General features: G+C 36.1%; 1 protein-coding gene and 1 pseudogene across 3 annotated transcripts in view; both read right to left on the bottom strand.

Annotated features, from left to right (window-relative positions):
• The window catches only part of SUPT3H (SPT3 homolog, SAGA and STAGA complex component), a 548,140-nt gene that overhangs the window by 303,589 nt on the left and 221,586 nt on the right, over positions 1–22,965 (bottom strand). The window lies entirely within an intron of this gene.
• LOC114204640 (elongation factor 1-alpha 1 pseudogene) lies at positions 20,098–21,478 on the bottom strand (annotated as a pseudogene).

Here is a 22,965-nt window from a genome sequence, read left to right as displayed (position 1 = left end):
AATGGGCAAAGATATATGAATGGCCAACAAATATATGAAAAGGTGCTCAACACCAGTAACTATTAGGGAAATGTAAATCAAAACCATAATAAGATATCATCTCAAGCCCACTGAGATGGCTAGCATCAAAAAGGCAAGAGATGAAAATGCTGGAGAGGATGCAGAAAGAAGGAACATTGTGCACTGTTGGTGGGATTGCAAATTGGAACAGTTAAAAAAAAACAAACATTATGGAGGTTCCTCAAAAAATTAAACATTGAACTAGCATATGATCCAGCAATTTCTTTTCTTAGGGTCATCATTTCTCAGTAAGTTTAAATCAAATCATTATGCTGTACACTTTAAACTTAACACAGTTCTGTATGTCAAGTATATCCCCAAAACTGGGATGGGGGAATCCTCTGCCCAAGCACTGTGATCTAGTATTCTACTAGGCAAAACCCTTCAAATCCAATCTCCTCATGTGGTCATGAAAACTGCTATGTAAAAGACAACAGAATTACTTGCTACAGATATATGTTCTAAACAGGCTTTTTGGGGCAAAATGAAGTTTTAGTTTGGCCATCTGGACAATGGTACTCAATAATAAACAAGGCTTAGTATAGGATAATGAAGATCTGGAATCAAGTCCTTGTCTGCACATCCTACTTATGTGACCCTAGAATTCAAATTCGTCATTTCCCTGTGTAGATATTCAAGCACTAATTTCATCTTCAAAACATACCTATTTTAAAGGAAAAATTAAACAAATTAAACAAAACTTATTGAAAGCTTATTATGTCCTTGACCAGTGTGGACCAAATGTCAGCCACTTAACTACCACCTTCACAAGTTGTGTTGTTTTTTTGTTCTCGTTAGGCTGTCATTTATTACTTTCTCTAAGTTAATATATATTTCTACTTAATACATTTCCATCATGGAAAATCAATATCATATGTCAGAAAGAAATGGTGCCTACTCTTGATGGCAATTAACAAAACAATCTGTCTGATCACCCCTTTCAGGGAAATTCTAAATGAGGAAGTGAGGAAGACATGGAGAGAAATGTAGGAGACAAATGAGGCGAAACAAGCAGAAGGGAGTTAAGTCACAAAACTGACAGTGTTAAGATTGGAGTAATGAGTAATGTGTCATATCACAAGACAACTAAGTCATCAGATTATTCCAAAAATTATTTTTAACAGTATTGAGATACAAATAACATCACCATTAAATTCACCTAATTAAAGTGTATATTTAAGTGGTTTTTAGTATATTCACAGTTGTGAAACCATCACCACAACCTAATTTTAAAACATTTTCATCACCTAAAAAAGACCCCCTCCCTTATTTATTAAGAGTCATTCTCCATTTCTGTCTCCTCTCTTAACCTTTACTCTACCCCAGGCTACCACTAATCAACTTCTATCTCCACAGATTTACCTATTCTGGACATTTTGTGTTTGTTTCTGAAGATATCCTTTGATCCTTTATTGTCTTTCTCTCTGTCATGGTTTTTTAAATTTTCTTTAGTGATATATTTGGATTTCTTTCTCTTTATTCTTTGCATATTTATTAGTGGTTTTTGATATATGGTTACCATTGAGTTTGTATATAACCTCCTCTACATATAGCATTCTATATTAAGTTGATGGTTGTACAAGTTTGAACCAATTCTTTACTCCTCTATTCCCACATTTTAGATTTATGGTCTCATATTTCATATCCTTTTATTTTTTTAGTTCCTTGACTGGTTTTTTTTTTTTTTTTTTTTACAGAAATATCCACTTTTACTGCTTTTGTGTTTACTACCTTTATACTGTCACTTTTGGCCTCTCTTTTCCACTCAACGAGTCCCCTTTAGTATTTCTTGCAAGGCTGGTTCAATAGTCATGAACTCTCTTGGTTTTTGTTTGTCTGGGTAACTCTTCATCTCTCCTATTCTGAATGACAGCCCTGCTGGATAGTGTATTCTTGGCTGCAGATTCTTCCCATTCAGCATTTTGAATATATCATGCCACTTCCTTCTGGCTTGGAAAGTTACTGCTGAGAAATTCCCTTCTAGCCTTATGGGTTTTCCCTTGTAAGTTACTGTCTTCTTTTGTCTTGTTGCTTTTAAATTTTTTTCTTTATCACTCTATTTTGCCAATTTAATGACAAAGCGTCTTGCTGTGGATCTGCTTTTGTTCACTTTGATGAGCATTTTCTGTGTCTTCTGGATCTGAATACCTGTTTCCCTCCTCAGATTATGGAAGTTTTCAGCTATTATTTCTTCAAATACATTTTCTGCCCCCTTTTCTCTCTCTTTTTCTTGGACTCCTATAAAATGAATGTTATTACTTTTGATAGAGTCAAGAACTTCCCTGAATCTTTTCTTCTTTTGCATGATTCTTTTTTCTCTCATTTGTACAGCTTGATTACTTTCCATTACTCTGTCTTCTATATCATTAATTCATTCCTCTGCTTCTTCTGGCCTGCTGTTCATTCCATCAAGAATGTTTTTCATTTTGTTTACTAAGCCCTTTATATCTCTGCTATATTATTCTTTATCTCTGTGTTACATGTCTCACTCATGTCTTCCACTCTTTTCTCAAGTCCAGTGGTATCCTTATGGCCATTACTTTAAATTCTCTATCAGGTATATTGCTTTTATCTGTTTTGCTTAGATCTCTGGCTGTGGCTTTGTCCTATTCTTTCATTTGGGATAAATTTCTCAGTCTTCTCACTTTGTCTAAGTCTCTCTGCCTGTTTTTCTATGTTAGAAAATTCAGGGGCACCTGGTTGGCTCAGTCAGTTAAGAGTCTCACTCTTGATTTTGGCTCAGATGATGATCTCAGGGTCCTGGGATCGAGCCCCATGTTGGGCTCCATGCTCAGAAGGGAGTCTGCTTAAGAATTCTCTCTCTCTCCCTCTGCCCTTCCTCCCACTTGGTTCTCTCTCTCTCTCAAATAAAATAAATCTTCTAAAAAAAAAAAAAAAGGAAATTCAGTTGTGTCTCCTATTCTTGAGGGTAGCAGACTTATGAATAAGAAGTCCTGTAGTGCCCTGCTGTGTAGTGTCCCCTGTTCCCCAGGGCCTGGTGCTTCTGGGAATTTCTCTAAGGTGTGCTGCATGTGCTCTGCTATTTCAGCCTGGCCGATTTATCCTTAAGGCCAGCCATCTGCAGAAGCTCTCCTTGCCTGTTGTGGGCAGTATTTGGTCTCTGGCCTGAAAGGGGCACATTTTAACTAGGTGTGCTCTGGTCTATTTGTGAAATGAGACCTGTTGGCACCACCACCAGAATCAAGGCTCCACAAAACTCCCACATCGGGAATGGGGTGTGAGCAGGGGTTTGGGGCAGTCTTTGGGGGAGGGAGCCCACCATGCTGGGACTGAGTGAAGCATGAATGGGAGGGGTAGTTCCAACTTCCTGGGGGTGGGGGGTGGGGTTGGTGTAAGCAAGTTAGGTAATGAATGTTGGCACTGCACTGGTTCTGGTGGGCAGCCTGCGCTTATGCTGAAGGGCAGAGGAGGGAAATGGCACCAGCCAATTCCTCTGTTCCCAGAGTTCTCTCTGTTAATGTAGTCTGAGATGCATTCCAAGAGAAGCAACTAGCCTCCACACTGTGTGCCCCAGGTGTTCTTCAGATCGCTTTTCCATGCTGTATGTCCATGAGCTGTTTGCCTGTCTTTTCTACAAGAGCAGCCCCAATGTCCTCTGGGCTCTCCCCAAGTGAAGCCTGCTGACTTTTAGAACTCTAGGCTTTATGCCGTGCTGATTTCAAGAACTCACAAAATTTGGGACCTCTCACTTTCCAAGCCAAATGCTATGGGGATTTGTTTTCCCTGTGTGCTAGTCTGTCTCTCACCCTTCTCTTCAACAATAGATACCTCTCCACCAGAGTGGCCACAATCTGTTTCACTCCTAAACCTCATCTCTGCATGTCATAACTTCTTCAATGTGTCCTCTTCTCTACCTTTAGTTGTGGAGTTTGTTCTGACAGTCTTCAAGTCAGTTTCTGGGGTATCTGGGATGACTTGATAAGTTATCTAGTTATATTCATTGGACAATACAATGATCCTAGGGTCCTTCTACTCTGCTGCCATTTTCCCAGGATCATTTCACCTATAACAAAACTCACCTGATGGACATTTTTCTCCACATTTTGGCCATTATAAATAATGTTGTTATGAATGTTTGTGTACAAGTTTAAAGGACTTGCTCTGTAGCTGCTGGGATAGTGGGTCTATGTGTCTGTACTTCCTTCTTAATTTTTACTGTAAACTCAAGTCATCTGAGGGAGCCCCATATCCTTTCAACTTGAAAGAAACTCAATAGGGGAATATACATTATGTGAGACAAAGAAAGGTAAAAAAAAAAAAGTTTAAGTACCAAGAAAGAGCAGTGGACTAAGAGTCCAAAGAATCTGAGTTATCTTTGCAACGCTATCTGTTGTTATCAGCTCCATATCCTGATTAAGTCACTCTCCCTCTAAGGATCTCAGTTTCCTCATCTGTGAATAAGAGTTGTTGAGTTAATAATTAAAGTTGTATTATGTTTTAAAGTATTATGATTTAAAGTTAAATGTCTCATCCTTCCAGATACAGTGAACTAAAGTAACAGAAAGAAAAACTTGTTTTTTTCCCCTCAATATTCTGTCAGATTTATGGCACAAAGTCTACAATAAAATAGGAATCTATTCTTTCTCTTATAACATATCTTATTATCCAGAAATCAGCATAACTTAATACATTTTCAAGCTTATACATAACCACTGCACCTCAAATACATGTGGATTTTTAATGATATGGTCAAAATAAAAAGACACATTAATATCCTACACATCAGTTCTGATAAAGGAATCCATTAAAGTCATATACATACACATACATATAAGCCACATACATATAAGCCAAACCCACAAATAGTTCTATTAAGTTTCAGTCTTTTTGTTTTTTCAAAAAGTCATCCTTGAAAGCTAGTAACAATCTAGATATTCAAGTCATAAAACAAGAAAAAATGAATAGGGTAATAAAATTACCAACACACTGGTCACAAGAATTAGTTTAACACAAAAAATTTAAGATAAAGCAGTTCCTTAATGAATATACTAAATTTCAATTGCATTGAAATATAAAATGCTGTTCCTTAAGCACCAAGTATGATCACGTTTCTGCTTATTCTGATCCTACATTAGGTAACCAGCAGATATTATTTCCATGGTTTCTTAAATATTTATTTCTTTTGTCTATTAACTTTACATTTTACTTTTTCATAATATATTTCATTTCTTAGAAAGTACTAAGCTTATAAAACAGTTTGTGACTGCAGGTGGTTTTCCTCAATAATTTTTATGAGGGAGAACTTATATATTATCTTTTAATTTTTCAGATGAAGTCATTAAATCTCAGAAAAGTATAAATGATTTCAAAGTTTAACTAAGCTACTTCATGATGTTGCTGCCTAGGCACCCATGTTGTGCATACTGAAGAAACCTTAAACTAACATTAGCCCCCTCATGCAAGCACATGCCCCACACAGCAGCTGCAGAGTCACAAGCAAATATAAATTCCTGATACAAATTCCCCAACAATCCTTGTGATCAAGAGTCTCCCCTGCCTCCCAGCACCTGTATGCTTTATGCACCCCTTAGGTAAGACCCCTAGGAGAGTAGCCAAAACCCCATTCTTTTGGTTTGAAATGATCTATCTGGCCGTAATCCAGGAAACACAAAACAGTCTACTCTTGGACCCTAATAAAAGCATGAGTCCTAGGTCCCAACTCTCTCTTTGTTCTGCACTCTGCCTTTACCTGCCCATGTAGGACCTTGAGGTATACCAGATACTTCCTCCAAGACCTGTGATCAATGTCTTTATTTCAGTTTCTCTTGTGGTGTTGTTGAATCATGGTTCATGATCTAGAATCCTGTGCTCCACTTAACAAATGTTAATTTCACAAAGTCCTAAGGAGTGACTTAGCCAAGATAATATGCCTCATGAGAGATGAAACAAAAATACTGGTCTTTCAATGACTACTTTCAGGTGTATTCCATTAATAAATGAATAAAAATATTACTTCAGCCCTGATTTCTCCTTTAAAAAAATAAACCAAACACCATCCTGCCTATCCTACAGAACTCATATAAAGTTCCAACTGCTACATAACCTGCAATGGGTTCTACAAACATAAACTTCTTTCTTCATAATGAAGCATTCATTGTTTGAGGATAAACAATACTGAATAAATATTTTACAAAAAAAGAAGGAAAAAAAGCTTATTTCCCCATTGTTGCAAGCACCTCATCCTCTGGCTAAAGTGACTTCCAGGGGATTTAAAGAGCTGGGGTCCTTTTCTTCTCCCCAACCCTTCATTTTTTCTTTTTTTCCCTTTCAGGAGCCAAACTTTAAGGACTAGAACATGCAAAAACAATTCTATATGTAGAGGAAATTTTAAAGTGACTATGAATGCCCAAGGAAAGTTTTAGAAAAGACACAAGAAGAAAAATGAACAGAAACTAAGGAACTAAAGGGACATCACAAAGTCAATAATATACATATTGAGAGAGTCCGAGAAGAACAGTGAAAGAAAGGAGCAGAGGGAACTTTTGAAGAAATAATGGTTGAAAACTTCCCAAATTTGACATGAATATAAACATCCAATAGGCTCAACAAACTCAAAGTAAAATGACTTCAGAGACCCACACAATTACAATAAAACTTTCAAAGACAAAAAGAGAATCTTAACAAAGCAAATCATGATATACAAGGGATCTTCAATAAGATTATCAGCAAATTTCTTATCAAAAACTTTAGAGCACTGGCACTGAGCACTGGATGTTATACACAACTAATGAATCGTTGAACACTATATCAAAAACTAATGATGTACTGTATGCTGGCTAATTGAACATTAAAAAAAAGAAAAAAGAAAAAAAAAACTTTGGAGGCCAAATCAGAGTAGGTCAATATGTTCAAAATGCTCAAAGAAAAAAAAAAAACTGTCAACCAGGAAACCATTATACTGCTTAACTCTCTGCAAAAGTAAGGAAGAAATGAATATATTCCCAGATGAACAAAGGTTGAGGGAATTCATAACCAAAAGACTTGCTCTGCAAGAAATGCCCAAGGGAGTCCTTCAAGTTTAAATGAAAGGACAATGGACAGTAACTCAAAGCCATATGGAGGAATGAAAAATCCCAGTAAGGGTTAATACATGGGAAATCATGAAACTGGCATTATTGTAGCTATCCATTTTTGTTATCTACATGATTTAAGACACTAATTTAAAGAAAAAGAAACAATCAGTGTAAACTCAATACTACTGTAACTTTAGTTTTTAACTCAAAATATTCTATTCTATATAACTTAAGAGACTAATGCATTTTTAAAAATTATTAGTTTATGGTTTTGTGCACACAATGTATAAAAATGTAATTTGAAGACATGAACAACCAAAAGGGGTGTGGTGCAGCTGTAAAGGAACAGAGTTTTTGTGTGTTACTGAAGTTAAGGTGGTATAAATTCAATAACAAATGTTTTTACTTTAGGATTTTAAATGCATTTCCCAGGGTAACCACAAAGAAAATAGCTATAGAACATACACACAAATTTATACATTTCACTACAAAAAAAAAATCTACTAAACACAAAAGAATGTATAATGCCCAGGGCACCTGGGTGGCTCAGTTGTTAGGCATCTGCCTTTGGCTCAGGTCATAATCCCAGGGTCCTGGGATCGAGCCCTGCATTGGGCTCCCTGCTTGGCAGGAAGCCTGATTCTCCCTCTCCCACCCAACTCCCCCCCCCCCCCCCGCCCAGCTTGTGTTCCCTCTCTCGCTGTCTCTCTCTCTCTCAAAATAAATAAAATCTTAAAAAAAAAAAAGAGATATAATGCTCAAAATGAGGGCCTACCCAAACTGTAAAACATTTAGAAAGCAAAGCACAATGACAAAAATCCCTCCTTAAAAGTAATTAAAGAAAGCCTGGAAACAAATCCTCACATATATGGTTAATTTGACAAGGATGCCAAGACCATTCAGTGGGGAAAGAAAAGTCTTTTCAACAAATGATGCTAGAAAAATGGGATATCTACATGCAAAGCATGAAGTTGGACCCAAACCATAATCCTTATACAAAAATTAACTCAAAATGGATCAAGGACATAATTAACAATTATACTCTTAAGAAGACTTGGGACAAAAGATTCACAACACTGAATTTGGCAATGATTTCTTGGACATATCCAGGAAAAGCACAAGTAACAAAAAACAGACAAATTGGACTCCATGAAAATTCAAAAATTTTGCACATCAGAGGACAATATCAATAGGACAATATTTTTTTTTACTAAAGCCACCTACGGAATGAAATGAAATATTTGCAAAGCATTTATTTGAAAAGGGATTAACATCCAGAATGTACAGAGAACTCCTAAAACTCAAAAACAAAAGCAAACAAGCTGATTCAGATATGGGGAAGGACTTGAATAGACATTTTTCCAAAGAAGATGGAATGGCCATGAAAAACTGCTCAATATCATTAATCATTACATCTTACAGCCATTAGGAGAGCTAATATTAAAAAATGTAAACAAAACACGCACACAACTGTTGGAAAGGATATAAAAAAGTTGGCACCCATGTGCACTATTGAAGATTTTAAAAGATACAGCTGCTATGGGAAATTGTATTGTGCTCCCCAACAATTAAAAAGAGAATTGCTATGTGATCCACAAACTCTACTTTTAGTATAAGCCCAAAAGAACTGAAAGAGCGTCTCAAAGAGATATTTGTACACCCATATTTACAACAGCATTATTCACAATGGCTAAAACATGAAAGAACCCAAGTGTCCATCTATGCAAGAAAGCATAAACAAAATGTGGTACAGAGTCATACTTTATTTTATTGCGCTTTGCTTCATTGTGCTTCACAGATACTGAGTTTTTAAGAAATTAAGGTCTGTGGCAACTCTATGTCAACCAGAAGTCTATCAGTTTCCTAACAGCATTTGCTTACTTCCTGTCTCTGTATCACATTTTGGTAATTCTCACAATATTTCAAACTTTTTCATTATGATTATATTTATGGTGATCTGTGATAAGTGATTTGACTCACTGAAAGCACAGAGATAGTTAGCATTTTTTAGCAATAAAGTATTTAATTAAGATATTATACATTGTTTTTTAGACATAATGCTACTCACACTTAACAGACTACATTAAGGTGTGAACATAGCTTTTATATACACTGGGAAACCAAAAAATTCATTTGACTCACTTTATTGCAAAATTCACTTTATTATGGTGGTCTGGAACCAAACCTGCATTATCTCTGAGGTGTGCTTGTATACATACAGTGGATTATTATTATTCAGCTTTAAAAAGATGGGAAATTCTACAATATATGCTACAACATGGAAGAACCTTGAGGATATTAAGCTAATGAAACTAGCCAGTCATAAAAAGACAAATATTGTATGATTCTACTGATATGAGGAACCTAGAGTCATCAAAATCAAAATGACAGAAAAGGTAAAAGTGATTGCCAGGGGCTGGGGGAGGAGAAAATGAAAACTTATTGGTTAACGGGTACAGAGTTTACTTTCACAAAATGAAGAGTTATGGTGGATAGATGATGGAAGTGGTTGTGCAACAATGGGAATGTATTTAATACTACCAAACTGTACACTTAAAAATGTTAAGATGGTTTTACATTATATGTATTTTGCCACGATAAAATTATTTTTTAAAGATTTTATTTATTTATTGAGAGAGAGAGAGAGAGAGAGAAACAGCATGAGAGGGGAGAAGGTCAGAGGGAGAAGCAGGCTCCCCGCTGAGCCAGGAGCCCGATGTGGGACTCGATCCCAGGACTCCAGGATCATGACCTCAGCCGAAGGCAGTCGCTTAACCAACTGAGCCACCCAGGCGCCCCACAATAAAAATTTTAAAGAATAGAAGAAATATTTTAAAGAATAGAAGAAAATATAAGAAATGAGAAACATATACTTTTTGATACAAAGTATTATTATTACAAAGATGCTGACTGTCAGAAAGTTAACCCAAAAATTCAATACAAATTCAACAGGAACTAATAAAAATGTTTAAACTAATCTGGAAAAGAAAAGGTGTGAAATTAGCTAAGAAACTTTGCAATAGAACAACAAGGAGAGCACTATCTTACGCTATACTCAAAAAAGTACATTCAAGAAAAGATAAATATTTTGTAGTAAGTTTTCACAGAATTAAAAACCTCTCCTTTGTGGTACTTATAATACTAGCAATTTTACATGTAAAACATTTATTTAGTGGCCGTTTCAACTACTAAGGTATTCCTACTTTGTAAGATAATGCCAGCTACACAGTAGGTATTCAAGACCAATTTGCTCAATGAATAAACAAACAAATGAAATAGAATACAGCAACATCATCATTTATATATACAAATAATACATGTGTTTTCAAATCAATGAGGAAAGAATGGACTATTCCATTATTGATACTAATAAACTGAAGAGCAATTTGGGATACAAATGTTAGCCCCCAATCTTACATCATATATAAAAATATCTTCAGATTGTTGGAAGATAATGTCAATGTAAAATTATGGGTAAAAGAACAAAATCTAGTATTCTTCTTAACTCTTCACTTTTCAACTACTTCAGTCTAGCTAAACATACAGAATAAATATTATTCCCAAGAACCAATGTGAAATAGAGAAGAACAAGTAAATTATAGCTTTAGTTAAGTATTATTTCATTGTAATTATGTGACCAGACATTTTAGGATGGTGGGAACAATGTTGTCTTTATTTTCCACCCCAGATACTGGCAATTCCAAATATCCTCTAAAATTGGATCTCTATATTCTATGGAAGCAGTCCAAACTGAGAGGTAGGAAGTTTTGCCTCTTTAGATTGTTTGCAAACCTCTCATTAACTTTGATACACAGACTGAAAGACAATAGTAAAGCTTTTTTCAATTCCATTTTCCCACTGAAGATTGTTGCAAAATAAGACTTCAAAATGTCTCCATGTCTGAATCTATTACACTGAAACAAAAGCATAACAATGTCACAGATTTCACCTACTTTATATGTTTTACATAATACCTGATAGTCTAGTCCAAAACCCAGCCAAGGAAATGAATGACAGGATAGCATAGAAAAAGAGATCTCTTTTTTCATTTCTTATATTTCTCTTTGACTACTGGACCTTTCCTGAAACCAATCATCTTACATATTAAATTATCTGAAATACAGTGTGTTAAGTTTTGATTGCAATTTTTACTAATAATTCTATAAAAGATTTAGCAGATCAGCATTTATTTTTTATTAAGTGATTGTTCATGGGGGGAAAAAATCCAAAAACACCAGTATGCTATGCTTTAGAACAACCCAATGGAAAATGACCCCTCTGAATTCATAAAAATAAATTTTCAGGTGGTATGTAAAAGAGTCCACCCGGATTCATAAAAGTAAATATAGGAAGTAATTTTATTTTTCAAATGATTACATGCCTTATTTTATTATTATATATTACTGCAAGCTGATTTAAATGATCATTGATTAGTTTTTTAAAACTTGGTTTATGTGAGTAGAGTTGACACACCATGTTACATTAGTTTCAGGTGTACAAAACACTGATTCAACAATGTGCTATGCTCACCACAAGCAGAGCTACCAACTGTCACCATACAACACTACTGTAATATTACTGACTATATTCCTTATGCTGTGCCTTTTATTTCCATGACTTATTTATTCCATGATTGGAGACCTGATTTCCCATTCCCCTTCACCCATTTTGCCTACCCCCTCATTTCCCTCCTCTCTGGCAACCATCAGTTTGTTCTCTGTATTTATGGAAGTGATTCTGCATTTCTTTGTTTATTCATTTGTTTTTTTTTAATTCCACATATAAGTGAAATACAGTATTTGTCTTTTCGAGTCTGACTTACTTCACTTAATATATTGCCCTCCAGGTCCATCCACATTGCAAATGGCAAGATCTCATTCTTTTTATGGCTGAGTAATATTCCACTTTATGTATGTTTGTAAGTATGTATGTGGTATATGTATGTATATGTGTGTGTGTATACATATGTATCACATCTTCTTATCCACTCATATCTACTGATAGGCACTTGGGTTGTTTCCATATCTTGGCTACTGTAAATAATGTTGCAATAAACAGAGGGCTGCAATATAGCTTCTCAAAAGTTTTTTTTGGATAAATATCCAGTGGTAGAATTACTGGATCATATGGTATTTCTATTTTTAATTCTTTGAGAAACCTCCATACTGGGTTCCATAGTGGTTGCACCAATTTACACTCCTGCCAATAGTTCATGAGGATTCCTCTTTCTCCATATCCTCGCAAACACTTGTAATTTCTTGTCTTTTTCATACAAGCCACTCTGACAGGAGTAAGGTGATATCTCATTGAGGTGTTGATTTGCATTTCCCTGATTATTGAGGTTGAGCCATCTTTTTATGTGTGTGTTGAGAAAGTAAAACAAAGCTGGAGGTATCACAATCCCAGATTTCAAGATATACCACAAAGCTGTAGTAAACAAAACAGTATGGTACTAGTGCAAAAACAGACACAGATCAATAGGACGGAAGAGAGAGCCCAGAAATAAACACATGCTTATATGGCCAATTAACCTATGACAAAGAAGGCAAAAATATACAATGGGAAAAAGATTGCCTCTTCAATAAATGGTGCTGGGAACACTACATGCAAAAGAATGAAACTGGATCACTGTCTAACACCACACACAAAAATAAGCTCAAAATGGATTAAAGGCCGAAATATGAGACCTAAAACTGTAACAATCCTAAAAGAGAACACAGGCAGTAATTTCTCTGATACTGAACATTTTTCTAGATAGATCTCTTGTGGCAACGGAAACAAGAGCAAAAATAAACTAGTGGGACTACATCAAAACAAAAAGATTTTGCACAACAAAGGAAATCATCAACAAAACAAAAAGGCAACCTATGAATGAGAGCAGATATTAATGAATGGTATATCTGATAAGGGGTTAATATCCAAAATATAAAAAGAACTTGTCAACTCAACACCAAAAAAAAAAAAAATAGGCAGAAGACCTGAATAGACATTTTTGCAAAGAAGACATACAAATGGCCAACAGACACATGATTCTATTCTTACAGAAATCTACTTTGCAAAAACGATTCAACACTCCTGCTTAGAGAAGTGTTGGTCTAGACATTAATAGAACCCTAACAATAATAGAAATGATATAGTTCAAAACACAAAAATGATACTACTCTTATCTCTTTACAAAAGGAAAACTGAGACTTACACTAGTCATGTAACTTATACAGGAACACAAAGGTGGTGTTAGAATCTATGTCTGTCTAACTCCACATCCCGAGGGGCTCTTGACCAGTACAAACATCACATCCCATGGATAATAAAGGAGTGAGAGAGAAGAGTAATCTCTTGAGAGTGAACATAAACACATATACTTAACAGTTCTAATCTTCATCTGCTTACTTTCAGCCCAATTCTACTTAAATGCTCAGCCTGGTTAGGACAGGCTTATCTTGAGCAGGCAATATCAAAGTTATGAAATTGAACAATGAATGATTTGACACAAAGTGCTTTTTTTCTTGCTAATACCCTATATACCACTTGTTCAGATATTCAACCCACATATTTAGTCTCCTGCAGTCCTAACCTCAAAAAGTGTTTTGAAATATGAATTAAGGGAGTCATTTTCTTCCACAGTGGGATTTTTTCCCCCTCAAATACAGAATTTCAGACAAGGAGAGAAGATAACCATGAAAACGTGAATTACTGATGATCTGTCATATTTGAACCATTTTAGTTTGGAAAATAAACAGCACCACATACTTAAACATAAATGCAGATTCACTCCTGCATGATAGGAGGGCAACAAGTCCCTCCCCATTCCCCAAAACACCATAAAGCTTAACACAACTGTCAAAAACAACCATTTCAGCCCTCAGAAAATCAACCCGAGGCTTACAACAAAATGACAAACGGTTATTAATAAAAACCACTGAACTTGGAGTAAGAACGGCATCAGTTGGTGACGATTTTTCCTGGGGCTTCTCATGAACCCCAGCTCTGCATGTGCAGCAGTTCAATTAGGGCAAGGCATAATGTGATAACTGCAAGTTTAGCTGCTGCTGTCAAAGAGGGGGTCACTTGATTTAAAGTGTTGTCAGTTAAAATGGTGATCTTAGTGGCACATGGAAGAAGGGGAAGCCACTGTTTCCATCTGTTTGAAGTATTGGGTCTTTTTCAGGCAAGCAACAGCCTGGCAGGCAAGTGAGAAACTTAATAGGTAATTCTGGGAGGTGAGACAGCCACACGGGGCCAGGTGAGATCGCCAAAGATCCTGCACTGACTGAGGTTGATTTATGTGTAGCAGAGACTGGAATGGTGCAAGCCACTCATACATTCTTAGAAAACAGAACCTGAGCTAACACACAGAGGAGATAGAACAGAGCACAGTGGAAAATAAGAGCCAGGAAAAACTTAAAATAGCCTAAACACTGAATATCCTTCCTAAATCAGCACAGATCTATAACCAGAGAGAGGAAGCCATACTGGTTCCAACTATTTGAGCATAATCTCTGACCAATAACTGATTAAAGATGAAGCTAAGCAGAAAACAGAGGAAAACACCTAATAGGCGAGGTTTAAAAATAAAGATGGTTAAAGAAACAAATCAGAAGACACTAAACAGAGACATCAGGGGCCACACAGTTTGGTGTTTAGTCTAAATAATTACTAACCACACAAAAAGAACCACAACAACAACCCTCAGGGGAAAAAATATTAGAATCTAGAATTGCTATAAAATATTATCTAAAACATCCAGTGTTCAACATAAAGAAATTATGAGACATAAAGAAACACAAAAGTGTAACCTACTGACTCGGGAAAAGAGAGGTCAATTGAAACAACTTCTGAATGTCCTTTTATGTGGGATTTAACAGATAAAGACTACAAAGCACCAATTATAAATTAATTATATACATGTTCCACCACGTTCAGAGAATTCAAGCATGACATCAATGATCTACTGAATGGAATATCATAAAGAAATATTATTAAAAAACAATCAAAATTCTGAAGTTGAAAACTACAATAACTGAAATGAATGATTCACTAGAGTGGTTCAATAGCAAATCTGACCTGTCAAAATACAGAATCAGTAAATTTGAACTTAAATCTACTATCCATTCTAAAAAAGAAAAACAATGACAATAAAATAAATCAACAGAACCTCATATAATATCAAGTACACCAATATAAGTGTAAACAGAGTCCCAGAAAAAATGAGGGGAAAGAAGAAGACAATATTCAAAGTAATTATGGCTGAAAACCAAATTTGATTTAAAAACAAAAAGCAACATTAATCAACACATCCAATCTCTACAAACCCCAAGTAGAATAAACTCAAAGACATTCATACCTAGACATGTTATATGCCCCCCAAAAAGAGAAAATTATAAAACTGCCAGAAGAAAAATGACTGGTGCCATATAGAGAATCACAATAACACTAAAAGATAACTTTACATTAAAAAAAAAAAAAGGCAAGAAGCAATGGAATACCATGTTCAAAGTGCTAAAGGAAAAAAATTGCCAATCAAGAAATCTATATCCAGCAACACCATTTTTCATAAAGACATGCCCAGATAAACAAAGATTGAGAGAAGATGTTGCTAGCAGACTTACCTTATAAGAAATACTAAAGCAAATCTTTCAGATTGAAAGGAAAGTGACATGACCAAGTGGGCCTACGTCAAATTCAAAAGCTTCTGCACAACAAAAGAAACAATCAACACAATGAAAAGGCAACCTATGGAAGGAGAGAAGATATTTGCAAACAGATAAAGGGTTAATATCCAAAACATATAAAGAACTCATACAACTCAATAACATAAAAACAATCTGATTAAAAAAATGGGCAAAGGAACTAAATAGATATTTTTCAGAAGAGGACATCTGAATGGCCAACAGGCATACAAAAAGATGTTCAATATCAGTAATCCTTAAGGAAATGCAAATCAGAAGCATAATGAGGTATCACCTCACACCTGTTGTAATGACTATTAACAAGAACACAAGAGAAGTGTTGGTGAGGGTGTGAAGAATAGAAAACCCATAAGTACACTGTTGGTGGGAATGTAAACTGGTGCAGCACTATGGGAAACAGTGGACAGATTCCTCAAAAAATTAAAAATAGAACTACCAGCCATTCCACTTCTAGGCATACAACCAAAGGAAATGAAAACAGGGTCTCGAAGAGATGTCTGCACTCCCATGTTTATTGCAACATTATTCATAATAGCCAAAGATACGGACAAAAACTAAGTGTCCATCAATGGATGAATAAAAAAGATGTGGTACATATATACAATGGAATATTATTCAGCAATAAGGAAGGAAGGAAATTCTGTCATTTGCGACAACATGGATGAACCTCCAAGGCATTATGCTGAGGTAAGTCAGACACATAAAGACAAATACTAGATGGTACTATTAATATGTGGAATCTATAAAAGCCAAACTTGTGAAAACAGCAGAATGGTGGTTACCAGGGACTTGGGGGAATGGGAACTGGGGAGATGTTTAATAATACAAACTTGTCACTAGTAGATAAGGTACGTCCTAGAGATTAAATGCACAGCATAGTGATTGTAGGCAACAATACTGTATCATAGACTTCAAAGCTGCTAAGAAACTAGATTTTAATTGTTCTAACCACAAAAAAGAAATAGTAATAGTGTGAAGTGATAAAGGCATTAGTTAACGCTACAGTGGCAATCATATTCCATTAGTTAATGCTGCAGTGGTAATCATATTCTAATATACAAATGTATTAAACCAACACATTGTATGCCTTAAGCATATACAATGTTATGTGTTAATTATAGCTCAATAAAAATATATTTTAATTTAATTTTAACTTATACATTATAAAGAATATAATTATATTAACATATAAGGACTGTAATATATTTAATGATATAATTTTATTTAACAGGAAGAAAAAAGATGGGAAGTGACATAAGACAGTAACTCAAATCTAGCAAAAGAATGCTAAAAATGACAAATATGTGGGTAAATACAAAAGATCCTACAAATATACAAGCTCTCATTTCTTCTCTTCTTTAAAAGACATAAGATTATGAAAAAGTAATAATTATAACACTGTGCACTAAGTTTATAGCAATATAATTTATATGACAAGAGAACAAAGGAGGGGAGAAAAAAGGATACACAAACTTACCTCAGAGATATTGTGGGTTCAGTTTCAGCCCACTGTAATTAAGTGAATATCGCAATAAAGTTAGTTAAATGAATATTTTAGCTTCCCAGTACATATAAAAGTTATGTTTACACCATACTGTAGTCTAGTAGGTGTGCAATAGTATTATGTCTTAAAAAATGTCAGTACCTTAATTTAAAAATATTTTATTGCTAAAAAACGCTAACCATCTGAGCTTTCAATGAGTCATCACTGATCACAGATCATCATAACAAATATAATAATAATGAAAAAGTTTGAAATATTGTGAGAATTGCCAAAATGTGACACAGAGATATGAAGGGAGCAAACGTTGGAAAAAATGGCCCTGATAGACCTGTGGCCACAAACCGTCAATTTGTTAAAAATGCATTATGTATAAAGCACAAAGTGCAATAAAATGAGGTATGTCTGTGTATTAGAATAAAGTTTCTATATTTTACTAGAATTAAGGTAGTATTTCTGAAATAAATGGTAATAAGTAAAGATGCATATTGCAGTTCCTGGAACCACCACAAAAAGTATTTTTAAAAAATAGTCTACAAAATGAACAAAGAAGCTAAAATGGTGAACTAAAAAATATTTCACAGAAGGGAGACAGTAAGGAGGCATGGAGCAAGAAATAAAGACATGAGACAGAGAACAAACTGCAAAATAGAAGGTGTAAATCCCACGATAACTACTATACTTACATTAAGTGTGCGAATATTAAACATTCAACTCACAGGACACCAGCAATAAAAGACAAAATGGATAAATTAGACTTGATTAAAATGGAAAATGTTTGCACTTCAAAAGACAATTTTAAGGAAATGAAAAGACAATTCACAGATGGGAAATATCTACAAATATATATCTGATGGACTTGAGTTCAGAATACATAAAGATGTATTCTTAAAACTGAGTAAGATGATGAACAATCCAATTAATAAATGGGCACAGGATCTGAATAGACATTTCTCCAAAGAAGATATATTAATGGACAATAAGATAATGAAATGATGTTCAATATAGTTAGTCATTAAAGAAATCCAAAACAAACCCAAAAGGAGATATCACTTTATACCTACTAGCATAGCCATAATCAAAAAGACAGACAAATGACAAGTGTTGGTAAGGATGTGGAAAAAATGGAATCCTTATATATTGCTGGTGTGAATATAAAACAATACAACCACTTTAGAAAAACAGTTTGACATTTTCTTAAGAATTTAAACATGATCTTACCATACAACCCAGCATTCCCCTCCAAGGAATCCATCCAGGAGAGTAGAAGACATATGTCTACTCAAAGAACTGTATGCATATGCTCATATCAGCACTGTTCTTAAAAGTAAACATAATCCAAATGTGCATCAGTTAGTAAATGGGGAAAAATGTGGTATGTCCATACAGGGGAATACTCTTTAGTAATGAAAATGAAGGAAATACTGATCCATGCTACAATGTGAATGAACCTCAAATTCATGCTATATGAAAGCAGCCACATGGAAAATACTCCATGAATGTGATTCAATTACATGAAATATCAAGAAAAGGCAAAATTACAGAGATAGAAAGGAGATCAATAATCCTGGGAATCAGGCTGCAAACAAGATAAAATAAGTTTGGGGGGGATGGGAAATGGCTAAAACTGAACTATAGTGATGGATATATATACCCATAAATTTATGTAAAAAAGGACTAAACACTTAAAATAGTGACTTTTACACTATGCAAAATATACTTCAATAAAGCAGCATTAACAACTAAGTAAAAAATATTGTCAGGTGTATTTTTACTGCAACATTAAGTTCAACTCTAGTGTCAGAGAGTAACACTCCACCTAATGATTGATATATCTGGGCATCATTACCATCTTCTGAAATTTTAGAAGAAAAAAACTCACTACCTACAGCATTTAAACCCAATGCTGGTTAAATGTCTTCCCATTTTTGACCAGATTGTTTTTAAATCCATATCCAATCAAGATGAAGGCCCCTATTTTTATTATATAATTATTATTATAAACTAAAGATCAAAGGTAAAATTTAATGATTTAAAACATTATTTGGGGAAATAACATGTAAGTAATTAGCAATAAAAATACAAATCAAAATTTTTCTAACTTTATAAAGTAACTTCTTTTACATTTACCAATTATTGTGTATTAAGAATTTTGGTGAAACAATATGGAGTCGTATTCTGTCTAAAAAGTATTTTTTTCTTGTTTCTTACTCAACTTTATTATTTTATTTTATTTTATTTTATTATGTTATGTTAGTCACCATACAATACATCATTAGTTGTTTTTTTTTTTTCTCATTAAACTTTTGTTTTAATGGGTCTCAAAATTCTGTGACAGATTTTTGGTCAAGTTGTTTCCATGAAAAAGTACTGATTTTAAAAACTAGTAACTTAAAACTGCCACACACACACACAACAAAGCAAATGTCCACAAAACATTCTCCTTTCCTTCTGAAGGTTCTATGATGCATTGTTATCATTAACCAGTCTTTTACTATTAAACTTAAATGGCCAATTGACACAAACAGTTCTGAGACGGTTCTTCCACCACTGATTAAGACTGTGGTGCCAAGGGGGCGCCTGGGTGGCTCAGTCGTTAAGCGTCTGCCTTCGGCTCAGGTCATGATCCCAGGGTCCTGGGATCGAGCCCCGCATGGGGCTCCCCGCTCTGCTGGAGGCCGGCTTCTCCCTCTCCCACTCCCCCTGCATGTGTTCCCTCTCTCGCTGTCTCTGTCAAAAAAAAAAAAAAAAGACTGCGGTGGCAGGTATTGGGGATAATATTCATTTAGCCCCCCTGAGCTTTCTGGGCAGACTAGGTGACCTTGCCAGCTCCAATGGCCTTCTTGTCCACTGCTTTGATGATGCCCACAGCAACCGTCTGACTCATGTCACGAACAGCAAAACGGCCCAGAGGAGGAGAGTCAGAGAAGCTCTCAACACCCACAGGCTTGCCAAGGAACCATATCAACAATGGCAGCATCACCAGATTTCAAGAACTTGGGACCATTTTCCAGCTTTTTTCCAGAACAACGATCTATCTTCTCCTTCAGTTCAACAAACTTGCAAGCAATGTGAGCTGTGTGACAATCCAGCACAGGTGCATATCCAGCACTGATTTGGCCTGGATGGTTCAGGATAATCACCTGAGCCGTGAGGCCAGCTGCTTCCATGGGTGGGTCATTTTTGCTGTCACCAGCCACACTGCCACGACGAATATCTTTGACAGATATGTTCTTGACATTGAAGCCCACCTTGTCCCCAGGAAGGACCTCACTCAAAGCTTCATGGTGCATTTCAACAGACTTTACTTCAGTTGTAACACTGACTGGAGTAAAGGTGACCACCATGTCAGGTTTAAGAACACCAGTCTCCACTTGGCCCACAGAGACAGTACCAATACCATCAGTTTTGTAGACGTCCTGGAGAGGCAGACGCAAGACTTGTCAGTTGGACAAGTTGGTGGCAGGATGCAATCCAGAGCTTCAAGCAGTGTGGTTCCACTGGCATTCCCATCTTTATGGGTGACTTTCCATCCCTTGAACCAAGGCATGTTAGCACTTGGCTCCAGCATGTTGTCACCATTCCAACCAGAAACTGGCACAAATGCTACTGTGTCAGGGTTGTAGCCGATTTTCTTAATGTAGGTGCTGATTTCTCTAATGATTTCCTTGTATCTCTTCTGGCTGTAGGGTGGCTCAGTGGAATCCATCTTGTTAACACCAACAATTAGTTGTTTTACACCCAGTGTGTAAGCCAGAAGGGCATGCTCACAGGTCTGCCCATTCTTGGAGAAACCGGCTTCAAATTCACCAACACCAGCAGCAACAATCAGGACAGCACAGTCAGCCTGAGATGTGCCTGTAATCATGTTTTTGATAAAGTCTCTGCGTCCTGCATCAATGATGGTCACATAATACTTGCTGGTCTCAAATTCCCACAGGGAGATATGATGATACTACGTTCACGTTCAGCTTTCAGTTTATCCAAGACCCAGGCATACTTGAAGGAGCCCTTTCCCATCTCAGCAGCCTCCTTCTCAAATTTTTTGATAGTTCTTTTGTCAATCCCCCTACATTTATAGATCAGATGACCAGTAGTGGTAGACTTACCCAAATCTATGTGTCCAATGATGACGATGTTGATATGAGTCTTTTCCTTTCCCATTTTGGTTTAGGTTGAGCGGTGGTTTTCACGACACCTCCAGTTCTTAGCCTAGTCCTCCCGAATGTCTGGGACAGCCCCTTTGAGCTGCTTCCTCTGCTCGTCGCAGGTCCACCCTGGACTCTACATCATTAGTTTTTGATGTAGTGATCCACAATTCATTGTTTTTGTATAACACCCAGTGCTCCATGCAGTACGTGCCCTCCTTAATACCCATCACTGGGCTAACCCATCCCCCCATCCCCCCATCCCACCCCCAAAATCCTCAGTTTGCTTCTCAGAGTCCATAGTCTCTCATGGTTCATGTCTCCCACTCCGATTCCCCCCCACTTCATTTTTCCCTTCCTTCTCCTAGTGTCCTCCATGCTGTTCCTTATGTTCCACAAATAAGTGAAACCATATAATTGACTTTCTCTGCTTGACTTATTTCACTTAGCACAATCTCCTCCAGTCCCAACCATGTTGATGTAAAAGTTGGGTATTCATCCTTTCTGACGGCTAATATTCCATTGTATATGGAATATACAATATGAACCATATGGACCACATCTTCTTTAGCCATTCATTTGTCGAAGGGCATCTCAGCTCTTTCCACAGTTTGGCTATTGTGGACATTGCTGCAATGAACATTGGGGTGCATATGGCCCTTCTTTTCACTACATCTGTGTCCTTGGGGTAAATACCCAGTAGTGCAATTGCTGGGTCATAGGGTAGCTCTATTTTTAATTTTTTGAGGCACGTCCACACTGTTTTCCAAAGAGGGTTCCCCTTCCACAACCTCTCCAACATTTGCTGTTTCTTGCCTTGTCAATTTTTGCCATTCTAACTGGTGTAAGGTGGTATCTCAGTGTGGTGTTGATTTGAATTTCCCTGATGGCTAATGATGATGAACATTTTTTCATGCGTCTGTTAGCCATTTGTATGTCTTCTTTGGAGAAGTGTCTATTCATGTCTTCTGCCCATTTTTTGACTTATTTGTTTTTTGGGTGTTGAGTTTGAGAAGTTCTTTATAGATCTTGGAAATCAGTGCTTTGTCTGTAGTGTCATTTGCAAATATCTTCTCCCATTCTGTGGGTTGCCTCTTTGTTTTGTTGACTGTTTCCTTTACTCACCTCTAATAGCTGGCTGAACAGTTGGGATGTACAGGATGGGGAGCAATAATACAGTGCCTAATGAGCAGTATAAAAGAGGGTTTGCCTTGAGAGCTTCAAGACTGGGTGAACTAAAAATAGCCTTGATTAACTTGCATCAATGACTGACACCTTAATTGGGCCAGATTTTCTTTATTCAATTTATTTATTTATTTTTAAAGATTTTACTTATTTATTTGACAAAGAGAGACACAGCAAGAGAAGGAACACAAGCAGGGGGAGTGGGAGAGGAGAAGCGGGCTTCCCGCAGAGCAGAGAGGTTATAGGAAAGTCTTCAATTTTTAACAAATATTCTCTTCCCAACAAGCATGCCTACATTCACTTCACCCTCCCTCAAGCCCTAGAAGGCGAATACTATTAACCCTATT

The sequence above is a fragment of the Eumetopias jubatus genome, unplaced genomic scaffold, assembly GCF_037043125.1.
Source record: "Eumetopias jubatus isolate StellerSeaLion01/CBP00866 unplaced genomic scaffold, mEumJub1_p1.0 scaffold_6, whole genome shotgun sequence".
Taxonomy (NCBI): domain Eukaryota; kingdom Metazoa; phylum Chordata; class Mammalia; order Carnivora; family Otariidae; genus Eumetopias; species Eumetopias jubatus.
Note: the sequence above shows the minus strand (reverse complement) of the source record. Positions and strands in the feature narration are given on the sequence as shown.